General features: G+C 34.2%; 1 protein-coding gene across 9 annotated transcripts in view; it reads right to left on the bottom strand.

Moving 5' to 3' along the window:
- The window catches only part of LOC134807808 (breast carcinoma-amplified sequence 4-like), a 145,141-nt gene that overhangs the window by 89,468 nt on the left and 39,516 nt on the right, over nucleotides 1-16,157 (bottom strand). The window lies entirely within an intron of this gene.

Below are 16,157 nucleotides of genomic sequence, written 5' to 3'. Positions count from 1 at the left end.
AAATGTTTATACATAGGGCATATTTTTTAAAGTGTTTTACTTATATATTGTTAAATCTACTTGTAGTTGCCTCTTTTATTCCCACATATTATCTATTTAATTGTCGTATTTGTCAGACATTTGGCTATTTTACTTGCTTCTTCAAATTAAACATTATTTTAAAAATTCATTAATTTCTGCTCTTTTTAAATTATTTATATTTTTAATGTTTATTTTGAAATAATTCTAATGTAGTGTAATTTACAAAAATAGTCCTGAGAATTGCACACCCTTACTAAACTTCCCGCAAGGGTAACAGTTTATATAACTGTAATGTATACGAAGACTAGGAAATTGACACTGGTATATACTGTGAACTAGACTTCAGATTGTTTTCACCAGTTTTTATGTGTGTGTGTGTGTGTGTGTGTGTGTGTGTGTGTGTGCAGAGATGTATGTAACGACCACCACAATCAAGACAGAACTGTTTCCTCACTACAAAGAAATTTCCTTTTGATTTTATAGTTCTTTTCACTCGCGTCCGTGTGAAGAGACCACCAAACAGGCTTTGTGTGAGCAACAAGGCTGTTTATTTCACCTGGGTGCAGGCAGGCTGAGTCCGAAAAGAGAGTAAGCGAAGGCAGATAGGAGTGGGGCCATTTTATAGGATTTGGGTAGGTAAAGGAAAATTACAGTCAAAGGGAGTTGTTCTCTGGCGGGAAGGGGCGGGGGACACAAGGTGCTCAGCGGGTGAGCTTTTGAGCCAGGATGAGCCAGGAAAGGGAATTTCACAACGTAATGTCATCAGTTAAGGCAGGGACTGGCCATTTTCACTTCTTTTGTGGTGGAATGTCATCAGTTAAGGTAGGAACCGGCCATCTGGATGTGTGTGTGCAGGTCACAGGGGATATGATGGCTTAGCTTGGGCTCAGAGGCCTGACAGTTCTACCTTGCCTCCCCACTTTACCCTTTAGGAATCACTAATCTGTTCTTATTCTCCATAGCACTGCCATTTAAAAAATGTTATGTAAAGCGAATCATGCAGTGTATAACCTTTTGAGATTGGGATTTTTTATTAAAGACAGTGCCTCTGAGATAGACTCAAGTTGTTACATGTATAAATAGTTTCTTTTTGTTGCTGACTGATATTCCATGGAATGTGCATATCACAGTTTATTTAGCCTTTCATCTATTGAAGGACAGAGTTGTGTCCCGTTTTTGACTACTATATATAAACCTTCTGTGAACATTTGTTTATACATTTTAGTGTTAATATAGGTTGTTATATCTCTGAGATAAATATCCAAGACTGCAATTGCTGGAAAATATGGTAACAATGTTTGGTTTTAAGATAATTACCCAATAATTTGTTAGTGCTTCTGCCATTTTACATTCTTACTTGCAATGTATGAGAGATCCAGTTTCTCTGCATTCTTGCCAGCATTTGGTATTATTATTTATTTATTTATGTTTACATTTTAACCATTCTGATAAGTGTGTAGAAATATCTCATTTTGATTTAATTTGCATTGCTCTACTAGCTAGTGTGTTCAATATATTTTTTATATGCTTACTTGTTACACATATTCCATGTTTAGTGGAAAGTCTATTCATGTCTTTTGCCCATTTTTTATTTTTCTGTTGTACTACTGCTGAGTTTTGAGTTATATTCTAGATGTAAATTATTTGTCAGATATGTGGCTTGCAAATATTTTCTCCCAATCTTCAGCCTTTCCATTTTTTACACGTTAACTTTTTTTTGGCAGAGTTCAATTTATCTACTTTTTTTCTTTTATAGATTAGGAAAAGTCTTCATCTTGCCCGAGGTCCCAAGTCCCAAGCCCCAAGCCCCAGGCACTTTCTCTTATATTTTTTTCTAAAAGTTTTTATAGTTTTACATTTAAATCTATAATCTATTTGAGTTAGTTTTTCATAAATTGTGAGTTTTAAGTTAAGTTGAGGGCTTCATTTGTTTTGTTTGTTTTTTGCTTATGGATGTCCAGTTACACCATCACTATCCATGGAAAATATTACCCTTCCTTTAATAAATGGCTTTGCAATAATTAGGAAGCTTTTGCTATCAAATGTAAATATAGACATTTATACTTCGTGTTATGGAAATCAGGCTATGTTTGATTTGTATGCTTTTTTTTTTTTTCTTCAAATCTTTACCATTCTGGAATTACCTTTTTAATGGAAAAAAAATTTAAAGTATATCAAAAATAAAGGCAGAATTTAGGAGATATTGTAAAGATACTATTCATTAACTAAATTCTGACCCTTTAGATATGCTTCAATCACTGACTGTTATAATTTAAATCTAAAATTTAGATGAACAAAAATACTTTGCTGTTCAAGCTGATTTGATCCAAAAGCTGTGAGACAGAACATTTGTAAAATATTAATATGGTTAAAGTAACACAATTGCACTCACTCAAATTTAATATTTTAACTCAGGCATTGCTTTACTGTTTCTTAAAAAATTCTTAAATAAATATGCATATCCCCAAAATGTTTCATTGATAAAAAGAAAGCAACTTATGAAGCTTTGAGATTAGTGCCTGAAGCCTAAACAGCAACCATTAAATTAGACAAAAGGCATATAAAGATTAAGAACTGAATGTATCATTAGGATGCTGGTAGCAATGAGGAGCTAAAATATTATGTGAAGCTACATATTCTATGTTTCTTTCTTTTTAATGAAATATACTTACATTTCCATTACCCTCTTAGACTCCAGTTAATCCAACACAAAAGCCTCTCCAAAAATGCCCATGTGAATTTTTCTTATATGTTTAGTTCACTCCCACAATAACATCTAATTATATGAAACTTCAAATGAATAAGGGGAGGCTATTATCTGACAAATACCTTAAAGGAGGCAACTGCTTTTCAAATTAGTTTTGAAACACTGCTGGCATTTTTTTCTATTACCCCTAAATGAAACTGCTAACCTTAAGAGTATTTATGGGACCAGATTTTTTATTATATTTGCAAGCTATAGGGTTCTGGTAATACGGTAATTTAAAGGAATTAATGTTTATTGGTGTTTACTACATTTTAGCTACCATAAGCTATAAAATATTTGTTTAAATTCCACTTAATTTTTGCACATTTAATAACTAAAATGGTAACATCTGCTCATCTCCTGAACTAGTAAGGTTTGAAGGTTTTCATACGCATATCTAATATTCAGTAAGATGTGAATTACTACAATTTTTCAAGAATTCTACAATTTAACATTATATGAATAAGAAACTGAGGCAAAGAATATGTGTGGATTGTCCAATGTAAAACAACTTGTATCTATAACAAACCTAATGCAGAAATGGAAAGCTAACTGAATTTAGCCCCAGAAATGAGGCAGCCCCTTTGTCTATTATTTTCAAAATGTTTGATAATTCTCCATCCATTTGACGAAGGCTAATGAAATTGTTTAAAATGGTCATGTTCTAGGAAAGACTATTTCTGACATTTTCAATACTACATCAAACTCAGAATGCCTAGAATCGTCCCAAGCACCTCTTCTTCCTCCACTGTTCCTCTTTTCCAACTTGATAGATACCTCATATTTCCTGACATTTCCAGTTTTTTCCTATCTATTATTAGATAGGACAATAGGTTGGTCCTCTCCACTGAACAACATTTCAGTGCCGTTCTATCATGTCTTGTAATCTCTTTTCAAAAAATATTCTGTCTTCAATCTCCACACTTGAACACCTCTCCTTAGACCCTCAACAGAGTACAACTCTCTTTGGAGATGAGAGAAGGTCATTAAATGTAAACCTCTTCAAGTCTCCCTCCCTACCGCATTCTTCTACCTCATTTAAGTTCACCCCCAACCCTGGAAAAGAGGGCCCGATCTGATGCACATGCCAGTAATACCAAAATCTGCTAATGAATCTTGTTCAACAACTTTTTTTTTTTTTGAGACGGAGTCTTGCTCTGTCACCCAGGCTGGAGTGCAGTGGCGCGATCTTGGCTCACTGCAACATCTGCCTCCAGGGTTCAAGCTATTCTCCCGCCTCAGCCTTCTGAGTAGCTGGGATTACAGGTGCCTGCCATCATGCCCGGCTAATTTTTATATTTTTGTAGAGATGGGTTTTCACCATGTTGGCCAGGCTGGTCTTGAACTCCTGACCTCAGGTGATCCAACTACCTCAGCCTCCCAAAGGGTTGAGATTACAGACATGAGCCACCATTCCTGGCCTCAATCTGTTATTTTGGATGTGACCTTAGGAGTAATTTCCCTTATATGTAGCCAAATTTCTCAAAAAAGTAGCAGACTATTCTGTATTTTTTAATTATTATTTTTACTTTTTAATCATTTTGTCTGTGCATTCATTGGGCACTTGTCTGTTCTGACTTCCCTTCTCTGAGGCATAGGATGATACTAATGAATATATCTATTTTGAAATTATGCCTTTTCTTGGCCTCCAAAGCAAACTTTTAATAATGGAGTCTATTTTGTCTTCCACCGAATATCCAGCCACCCCTATTCTTTTTCTCATAAAGTTTCTGCTTCTTTTTATTCACCATTTAAAAATTCAACTGTTTTTAGGTTTGTCCCCTTGTCTCTCTTCAGTTTTAATACTGAGCATTGGCTCAGAATTATCTCCTACCTTTATTCAACAGTCTTTCATGAACCTTACAAACCACATGGTTCCCCCCCATAAACTTCTATTATAGTATTTAATACCCTTTATCGAAATGATTTGCTTTTTTGTCTATTATTCTATTATTCCCCTATTTGTCTATACATTTTTATCTATTATTACTCCCATAAAACCATGGAGTGTTTAGATTCAGGGACCATGTCCTCTTCATCTTTGAGCACCTCATGTGCAGCATAGAGTCTCAATCTACTGTATCTATTGTATGATTGAATAAATACAGATCTACTCAATCTATTGTATGCACTCAAGTATTCATTGATTGAATAAATGAGTAAACATACCTTTTGACCTAAAGTAGATGACTCTTTTCTTATGACAGAAATTCTCATGTTTATCAGACAATGAAGTACGAGCAAGATCAGTTGCTGATGTTAGCCTTCTCTTTTCAGGATTCCAAACAGCTTATCTTCTTTCTGACACATTAATTATTTGCATATATTTGTAAACTTGCATGACTCTTTTTTATATTTATTTTTACTTTTCTACAATTTTGCCTTAAATTTATTGAGTTCCAGAAAATCTCTCTGTTTCTTATTTTAAAACTGATGGGTATTTGTGAATTTTGATCAGTGTGGCTCTCAGCAGATGAGCTTATTTTTAAATCCCTGGTGGCCCTTATGCACTAAATATAGCAAGTAAATGAAAAAAAGGCAGAGTTTTAAATGAGTTTTCTGAATTCAAGTCGATTCATTTGCACATTTGGAATAGTATAGCTAATTCATTCACTCAAGCTACTCATGCTACTCAAAATCTAACATCCTTGTATCCCATAAGTGAATAATCACTTTCACTGTCCTCTCCTTGCTGGAGAGATGGGAAGAGTAACTTACTAATTAATGACCTCACAATATTCTCCAGTTTGAACGGTCTCTTAAATTTGCAGTGAATTCAGGTTCATAGTCTTCTTCTGAGCTAGTTTAGTCTCCTTTTGATGATTCAGTTTCTTCCAGGTGATTGCTCAGGTTTCCTATACTGCCTATTCATCTTCTGGATGGCTTACTGACTGGTTAGGATAGGCGAGAAGACACCACAATTCTGGCTGAAGAGTAATTCCTCTAGTCTGTGATGTCCTTTGCTACTCTGGTCCCTGGATTTATGACCACTAATTTGCAACCTGTTCAATCTAGTCCTTTGGGCATTGAATAGTACCCATTGCCACAGTCTGATCAGAAATTTGCACCAGTATCAAAGAATCCACTCTCCCTATCTCTTTGTTCTATACCAGGCCACTGCTTGTGGTCCTTCCTTCTCCACCCTTCCATAATCCCTCATTGTGACTTATTGGAATATTTGGAATGCACGCATGCCCTCTGTGGAAGTTGCTGCGCCAGGAGTGTTCTGTAAGGCTGTCAATTAGGACACATTTCCTAGCAAATTGTGTACTCTCTCTCCAAGGACATATTGGGTATGGCTTGAAGGCTTGGAGTCTTTCCAGGCTATTCTTCCCAATCTAAGCATGCCCTTACTCATCACTGGCTGGCCAATTTATTGGAATTTTTAAATATTTTCTCTCTCCTTGAGGTTCCATGGCAAGAGAGAGAAATAGAGAAAAAAGCACAAAGATGGGTATGTCTGTCTCTTGCCTTTACTGTAGTCCCCTGCCCTAGAAATCTTCTGCTTTATTCACTTCCTCCTTCTCCCGGAGAAGACTTCCATTCCATAAAACACCAAGGTAAAACCCCGCATTTCTGGCCCCTGGTATGTCTGTGGCATGCCAAAGAATTTAGAAACACCTCTTTCATCTTAATGATTCTCTTAAAACAGTATCATTGCTATGTTCATACAAGAAGTGTTTGTGACATATATGTGAATAATTGCATTTTAGTTCTAGCTGGTACCAAATACCTGTTGATAGGTCAGTATGGAGACATAAGGCAAAAAGACATAGAAGATCCTGAAATAAATGAATAAACATTTGCAAATACATTTAACCACTACACACATTTTAAAAGTTTTTATATCCTTGTCATGGACATCATAGTACCTTCAAGACAAAGGTACTCATTCTTACTAGGTGCTGGAAATAATGTCTCTTAATGGCACTGCATCCCTCTCCATTGACTGACCTTGGCAAAGAGGAGCTGTCTCATCTGAAGTTATATCCCTTCTTTGAGGCAGGGCTATTTTCAATAACTGGTTGATGAAGGGTACAAAGGCTAAATCTTTTGACTTCAGAACAACTCTGAATCTCAGCAGCAGCTGCCATACAGTCTGCTGAAGCTTTGGAGGCAAATATATCTCAGTTCAACCTCTCCCTCTGTGAAAGTCAGCTGCTTCTATTTCCTTACAGGTGTTGTCCTGAGAGCTCTCCTCAATCAATCTTCTGCAAGTAAATCTCCCTTTAAGACTCTTTCTTAGAAAATCTGACCTCTGATAATTGAATGGAGATTTTGGAGCCAGATGCCCTACTCTGTGAAAACTGCATTATAGTACAGTATTCCCCTCTAAGCAATTGTATTTTCCTCACTCACATACATTTTTCTCCCAAGCTCTCCTCAGCAATCACCTCATGCATACAAATCTTCGCCAGAGTCCGCTTCTTATGGAAACTCATCTATGATAATCCACCACTATTTTAGGAATAGTAAAGGGAACAAAATATTGTGCAAGTAAAAACTAAGATAGCAATACCTTAAATTTTCACAGTAATTTTATATTTTGCCAAGCAAAGTGATATTATAATCTTTGATTTGATCTACTTGAGTAAAATAGTAGGAAAGCGATAACATTGAAAGAAACCAAGTAGCAGTATTTACTGAGGATTAACCTTCAAACCTATACTGTTGACTTGAATTTCTGTGTATTAACCTGTACTTCTGATAGTGACAGGAGGCAGCCAAATGGCTAGGTAGATAAAGATGGGTCCCTGGTGAAACCCCAACTTAAAGACAAAAAACAGTCCGAAGGCTGAAAGTCCTAACTGCTAATCCTGCATGAAACCCACAACCCAGAGTGAGAACTTCTGTTCCTGTTTGCCCACCCTTTGCTGATTTATTCTTTCTAAATAATGCCTTTTAACCAAACGAATGTTGCCTTTTCCAATACTGTTATACTACAGCTTGCTCCTTCCCTATTCTGAGCCCATAAAAGCCCCAGACTCAGCCACATTGAGAGGACTTTTTCTGCCTTCTGGTAGGGGGACCACCCCTGCATCCCCTTTCTGTGGAAAGCTGTTTCATCATTCAATAAAACTCCCCAACTTGCTCACTCATTGATTGCCAGCATATCCTCATTCTTCTTGGATGCTGGACAAGAATTTGGGACCCACCAAGAGCAGACAACCAGAAAGTCTGCCTCACAGGCCTTCTGCCCTCACTGGCAGAGGGCAGCCACCACTCACAAAAGGGCCAGGGGCCAACTGAGTGGCCAACCAGATCCTGCACTCTCTTGCTCACATGCTCCTTCCTGCAAGGAATTGAGTGTAGCAGGCCAAGTAGACATGGCAACCCTGCTGTGAGTCCAGCAAAGGGACCAAGAGAAAATTCCTGTCACTTTCTCTAGTGGTCTGAGAAAGGTTTTGATCTTACTACCATGGAAATAAATAGGAAACAGGCCCAATGAGAATTCAATCTCCCTATATCTTGCAAATAATTTATATGACCACATTAAACACATTGAAAATTACAAAGAAAGAGAAGTATATCTTTGAAAGTATGTGAAACAAGATTCAGGAGAAAACATTTTATATTTTCTAGAACAGGGGTCCCCAACCCCTGGTCTGCAGACCAGTACTAGTCTGTATCTTGTTAGGAACCAGATCGCACAGCAGGGGATGAGTGGTGGGTGAGTGAGCGAAGCTTCAACTGTATTTACAGCCTCCCCTCATTGCTCAGTTACCACCTGAGCTCTGCCTCCTGTCAGATCAGTGGCAGCATTAGATTCTCATAGGAGAATGAACCTTATTTTGAACTGCACATGTGAGGGATCTAGGTTGTGTGCTCCTTATGATAATCTAACTAATGCCTGTTGATCTGAGGTGGAACAGTTTCATCTTGAAACCATCCCCAACCCACCAACTGTGGAAAAACTGTCTTCTATGAAACCAGTCCCTGGTGCCAAAAAAGGCTGGGGACCACTTCTCTAGAATATAAGAATATCTAGCTTCTTGTAAATTAGTAGCTAAAAGTCATGAGGAGATAAAATCTGGAAAGAAACAGGCATTGGGGAGCAATGAAATAAGTATGCATGAAGTAAAATGTGTAAAGAAATTAAAGCAAATTTACAGCATCCACACTGGCAGCAGTAAAAGGCTAATGTAATAAAGCAAAAAATAAAAGTTGCACCATGGAAGATGAACTCAGGGGCTTTTCCTTTATTAATTTATTTAAATGGAAAAATAAGTGAAAATGACTAATATGAAGGGAAAACTAAAGAATCAATAGAAAGATCATTTGCAATGCTGTGTGTAGAAAAAATTGTAAAAAATATAACGAGTGATAGAACAAATAATCCTTTTTTGTACTAAAGGAAGTCTTTATATGAAGTACTTATGGGACAACAAAATCAATTTTAAAAAACACATAAGGATTTATCATTGCAATTTTTGATAATTATAAGGAGTGGGGGAACAATCAGATTAGAGTTCTTGATGAAACACTCTTTTTTTAAAGTGACCTTTAAAACATTTAACAATCTATGTTGGCTAATATTTGCAAAGATATTCCTGCATATGTTGGTTTTGGGAAACAAATGAGCACACAACTCCTTATTTCAAAAGTTTTAATTCAATGTGCTTCACTATTGGAAAATATAAAACTTAATTATAGAAGAAAAACATAGAGGGCAATAATATTTAATATCACTTAATACACACTGGGGTTGTAGCTAAATAATTCCTTTAAATCAGGTTATAAAAACAAAACTGAAGGTTTAAATATACTTTATATAAAGGATATATATTAAATAATGATAAAATAATAACCCACAATTCTTATTGAATTACTATACTATCCAAGCATAATTGATGCGTATCTTATATAACTTTCATCATGATATTATCATGTATATATTTCTATTTTACAGGTGAGTAAATAAAACTAATAATTTTTTTTTCTTTTTTCCTAATGACCACAAAGTAAAAAAACAAGGAAAGGTTTTAAATCATCTGTTGCCTGACAATAAATTTGACAATAAATTTTATTCATCTGCTCTATGGAACATATACTAATATCTATATACTTATTTTTCTTAAAAAGAAAAGAATGATTTTCATATATGAGGAATTAAAAAACATAATTCCCCTCCCCACACTTACTGGAGGCATTTTTAAGTTAGTTATTGTTAATATTCACACTGTTTCTAATTTTCCTAAAGACACAATCTTACATAATTTTAAATTTGCCATCTTTTCATTCTTCTATATAATTTATCTTAATTCCTTTCTGCTTAGAGCTTTTTATTCTCTCCTTTTTTGACTTTTTTCAATAATGGCCAATACCATTATTTTTCCAAGGCCTATTGGCTTATTCTTTGTTTTCGTTTTTGTTTTTTTAATTTTTTTCTATTTAATAGAGATGAGGTCTTACTATGTTGCTCACATTGGTCTTGAACTTCTGGACTCACACAATTTGATCTCCCACTTCTGCCTCCTGAAGTGCTGGGATTATAGGTGTAAGTCACTGTCCGTGGCCCCATTGGCTTATTCTTAACTAATTAGAATAGAGCCATAGGTGCGTATATATCCTTGGTTATTTTGTCTCTACCTGCTTCTATATATTCCATGTATCCCATAAATAGATGATGAGAACATCTTTTCCAAGCACAATATCCACCTGACATGCTGTTTTATATTTTATAATCTCCCTTAGTTGGCCTTTAAGGCTGTGACCCACTGGTCTCCTAACCCCATTTAACATCATACTCCTTGCTAGATCTATGACTGAAAGTAGTGACATACAAGGTAAAATGCATGCACATTGAAAGTAGGCAGACTAGAGTTAGAATTCAGGATTCACCATTTACCAGCTGTGAGACATTGAGGTCATTTGAATATTTTCCTCTTTAAGTAATCATATGTTTAATAATAAAAGTAGAATCCACATTGCAAATTTTTTGTGATGACTACATTTCATACCTTTTTGAAATCAGCTATCCTGTTGTGAGGGCTCAAAAAATGCTAATCAATGTCCAAATTGATTGCATAGTTCAGTTGCGAAAGGTTTGTTCTTAAAATAATATATTCTCTCTTTCCCTCTCTCTCTTTTTTCCATGTCTGTGTCCATGTCAGAGGTGGGGTGGAATGAAGCGTGTGCGTGAGATTCCCAACTCAGAAAGTGGGGGCTTAAAGTATTTCAAAAATTGTAGGCTGTGTATTAAAGTATTTATGAGGATTGTTAAATTACTATTTTTATGATAATAGTTTTGTTAATTTTATAATGGTATTCAACATACAATGTATGATTTTTGTTGTATTTCTTGCTTTTTTATCTCACATGTTTAGATGCTGCTAATAAATAAATGTTCAAAACTTAAATATTAAAAGAAAATATTTGTTGGTACTTTTGTTGTTACTATTGCCTTAGCTTTTGACATTAAGTTACTGTTGGGAAAGAAAGAACATTTACACTAGTCTTGATGTAACACATTTATAAAAAAGTAACAGTTAAATCTATAAAACTTATTTAAAAGTGATTGGTCAGAGCACAGTTTCATTTTAAAGTTGTCATTTAAGAATACTCAAATGCACATAATAAAAGTTGACATTTCATAGTATTATCTACTATTCAAAAATAATTCTTATTATTTTTCACTATTGATGTCATGTTGAAAGAAAATAGGAAAATCTCCTATTGTGTATTAAATGCTAAGAAGTCATCTTCTTTAAGAGAACAAGGGGAATTGGAACACATTTTCAATAGCCCCCCACCGTCTGCATCACAAAATATAGAAATAGTGTAAAATTTGTATTGTGTTAACTAAGTAATGCAAGAAGAGAAATTCAGTATGAATAAATAAATCTGTAAGAGAAAATCCTGGAGTGTGCACTTCTTTGCAGAGGTCCTTATGGTATATAGATAGGTAAGTAGCTAGACAAACCAGTGGAAAGATAGAGAATATTACTGGCAACACTGCTAATTCCCCTATTGTTTGCCATCAGGATCTTTGGTATTCAGTGAGTAGAATTTTTAATCTTTACTTTGGGAAGAAAAAACAGGAGGCAGATTTCTCTGAATTAACAGAGTACTAAGACAAGATCATATTTTAAAAAGTCTTATGTATTTAACACATTTAAATACCTACTTTGTGTTTTAATTACATACTTTGTGTTTTAAACAATTTTTTCTGTTATTTAGATGAGATTTAGAAATGTCAAAAATCAAGAAAGTAGGAAAGAGAAAATTATTCATAACATTAGCAACAAAACCATTTTAAAAGAATATGTCTAATTTTCTTTTTGGTACACGGTGATTGAGAAGTTTTTAAAAATGTTGCCTCTCCTGAAGGAAAAGATGGATAATTTGGGGATATTAAATCTGTCCCAATGCAAAGCTTTATCTCCTCTAAAAGAGCTATTTCTCTAATAAATCAGGAACAGTATTTTAATTATGTATGGCATTTATTTCAGCATTCCAATCAGTGCAATTCATTGGACAGCTTTCTTTTGTCAGGCATAACACACAGACAGATGAAAATTTATCCTGTAACCTCAAAAATCTAACAATTTTTAAGAGAGATATAGAAATATATCAAAATATAATATTTCAGATATCATTGGAACTTTTGACAGTCATCATATATGAAACCACAAAAAAGCCTTAATAAATTTATAAAAATATAAACTCATTCTCTTATGGAAATTCAATAAAATTATAAATGAGTAATAAAATGTCAGGCAATAGACCTTTTACTTGGAAAATTGTAAACTCCCTTTAAACAATTATGGATTAAGTTAAAATTTCAGAATCTAGAAAATAAACCACATATCAGAACTTCTCATATATAACTATCCAAGAGCTCTGAGGTAACGTCATTATATCAAACTTTCATAGTACTTGATGAAAAAGAAATAAAACTAAATGAAACACTTCTATAATTAGCTATCATGGCTCCACTTGTATTACACAAACTCTTTTCTTGAGAACAACTATAAAACTAGATAACACACCAGGAAAATAAAAATCCCAACTGTTTGAAGGCATGAGAAAGAGAGCAATAAATTCAGGACTTGAAGGGGATAGAAGAAATATTCTTTCCCTGAATCCTTTCTCCTCTAAGGTCATTTCTTGATTCTTGATGCAAAAATTTGCAGCCCGGTTAAAAGCAGCAATCTAGAGGTTTTGCAAAAGTATCAAAGGTCTGGGAAGATGAAAATTGGAATCCAGATCAACTAAAGTAGCAAAGTCTTGAAACCAAGATTAGGGAACCAGATATTAGAAGCCAAGAAAAGGAAACTACAGATATGAGCCTGACCTTTTATGTGAATTTAGACCACAATTTATTGCCAAATTCTAAAGGGGTAAGAGACAGCAACCAGCTATAAAACTGGCTCACAGAGCTGAGGAAAAAAAAAAAAAGCAATATAATGCTCAAGCTTAACAAGAAACTGTGTACTTGGTCAGCATGCTAGTATTTCTATTGAGATCCCTGATAAGATATAACCTAGGAGTAGGACAAACTAGAATTAGACATGACTTCTTCCCTTTTAACAGCCACTCCAGGTCCAAAGGACTTCAAACAAATGCAATTGCTAATGGGGTCAGTTGCTTATTCACCCTACTCGCACTCTGGTCCATCCAAGAACTATCTTCTATTAGGAGACATGTGGAATCATCCAGAGGCTGTGTGATTTAATATATACAGCATCTAAGATTAAATACAAAATGTGGTAACTACATGGTGCGATAGAAGGTGGTGACCAAATGCTAAGATAAAAGGTCAACATAAAGATACCTGAAATAGTTCAGATTTGGGAGCTATCAGGCACGGACCTTCAGTTTGCTGTGCTTAATATGGTTAAGAGATGGATGACAAGATGGAGCATCCCACAACTGAACCTAATCTTACAAATATATAATTATATATAAATTCTATAATAAAATATAATAACCAAAATTAACAATCAGTATTTTAAATACTGAGTATTTAAAATATCAGTAGATGGGTATGATAGTAGAGTAGATGTAACATCCCCATTGAAATGGTACTAAGCATTTGGAAACAATTAGGTTAAGAAAAGATCATGAGAGTTGGGTCATCATGATAGGGTTAGTGTCCTTATAAGAAGATTCCAGAGAGCTGGATGGCTGTCTGTCTGCCGTGTGGGGACACAGGAAGAAAATAGCTGTCTGCAAGCCACAACAGAGACTATTACCAGTTATTAAATAGCTAGCACTCAGACTCTAGGGCTTCCTAGTCTTCAGAACTGTGAGAAATAAACTTTTGTTGTTTAAGCTACCCAGTCTATATTACTAAATTATAGGAGCCCAACCAGAAGAAGACACCAGAATATTTTCTAGATCAGTAGAAAACATTGAGTGAAACAGGAAAGCAGAAAAAGTTAAAAAATACAGATAATAGTATAAAATGATTATGGAAAAATATACAGTTCTAATATACAGGTGATTAAAATACTAAACAGATTTAGAATAGTTTCACAAGCAATATTTGAATAGATAGTAGAAGAGAGTTTATCAAATTAATACAAATCCTATGCACAAAAATTCAAGGAGCCATGCAAACCCCAAGTGGGATGACCTCCCTGCCCCACCACACATAGCCCATAGGGTACAATAAATAAAAGTATTAAAAACTAAAGTCAAGGACAAACATTTTAAAACAGCTAAAAGAAAAAAAAATTCATTTCCTTTAAAAATGAAACTTTAGGAATAACAGTTATTTTTATCAGAAATTCTATAAATTAGAAGATGATAAAATGGTGATGAAAACACTATCAACACAGAATTAAATATCTAATGAAAATAACCCTCCATGTAAAACACTGAATCTAAAATGTCTATTTAATGGGCCCACATCACTAAATCTAAACCGATCTCATTTCTTACTCCTTCCTGCTAAATTCCACATCCTTAATATGCATTTCCAAACATATTTTGCTAATTAAGTTGACATAAATTTGAAAATTTATGCAATTCTTTTGGTGTTTACCTCACCTTCTTTTGTAATGTATTCTTTGGCTGTGTTGGGACATGAGTCTAGTTATAGGTCTATCGGCAAAAAGAGGTAGATAATATGATTCAACATGTAAATATTATTTAAGATTTCTTATATGGGTTTACCTATCACGTGTAAGATGCATACCCATGAGCATATTTGCATTTTTAAAACTATATTTTATAATAATTATGATTATCTCTATAGGATAGATTTTTGATAAATTTGCTTTTAAAAATTCTTACTTTATTTTGTTATCCTAAATGAGCATTTATTAGTGGCATAAAAATCCCCAAAATTAAAGATCATATATGTGAATTATTTATGCAATAAAATAATTTTTAATAAATACTACAAACCTAAACATTTGACACAGATTTATGACTTTCACAACCTCAACACTTAGAGTTAGATATAGGGCTAAAGAGTGTGTCTTCAGAGATGCAGGAATTGAATTATTAGGAATATTAATTACAATTTCAGTGTCTCAGAATAGAAGGCTCAGCTTAGGAAAAAAGTGGTTTAACACTAAGAATATTAAAGTAAAGCCCAACATACTTTTTAAAAATGAAGGCCACAGGATGGATCATGGATCCATCTGGAAGAATTTACATGAATGAAATTGGGGGAGGGGGGGCTTTTTTCTGTTTTTTGGTATTTCTAAGTTGAGTAATGCTATAACTCCTAAAATTAGAAGGCTGCAGATAATATAGGACCTATTTGGAAAGCATAGCAAACATTTATGTGCAAAAAATAAAAATGAGATGTGGGATGGAAAAGTGAATTTAATCTGGGCAAAAGAGGCAAAATAATGTAAACATCTGGAAATATTTAGGACAGGACAAATTAGGCTGGATCATAATAGGTGAAAATGTCTGGAGAACAATACCACTAGATGTAATATTTCTTTACTACGCTGTCACACATGGGCTCATAAAATGTACATACCAACACAATCCAGTTAAATAGCATTTTATTAGTTTTTTTTTGTAAAATTATGACTGGAGGTCATGGCAATGAGATTATCATAAGCCTTTTATAACAGGTCACATAATACCTTTTGTGTACATTAAATTTCAGGAAATGTTTTATCTCTGCAAACAAATTTGTAAATTTTCTATAGTCATAAAAATAATACAAAAAAAGCAAAAAACAAAACATTCTTGTTATGGAAAGAAGAGGACATATAAAATATATACTATAAAAACTTAATGGGTAGATTTCATCTTTCCTTTGATCAATATTGAAAAGAATGTATGTCAGACTAATTCTCATCTTTTAGCAATCTCAATAATGGACACAACTAAGCATATTTCCACCTACTAAAATATTTTCTTGTGTTCAATTCAAATGCTTTTTCTTTGTTTTTTTGCAGTGAAGTTAGGTGTGAAG

The sequence above is a fragment of the Pan troglodytes genome, chromosome 12 (assembly GCF_028858775.2).
Source record: "Pan troglodytes isolate AG18354 chromosome 12, NHGRI_mPanTro3-v2.0_pri, whole genome shotgun sequence".
In the NCBI taxonomy this organism is placed as follows: Eukaryota; Metazoa; Chordata; class Mammalia; order Primates; family Hominidae; genus Pan; species Pan troglodytes.
The sequence above is the reverse complement of the archived record's forward strand: the minus strand, read 5'-3'. Positions and strand labels throughout refer to the sequence as shown.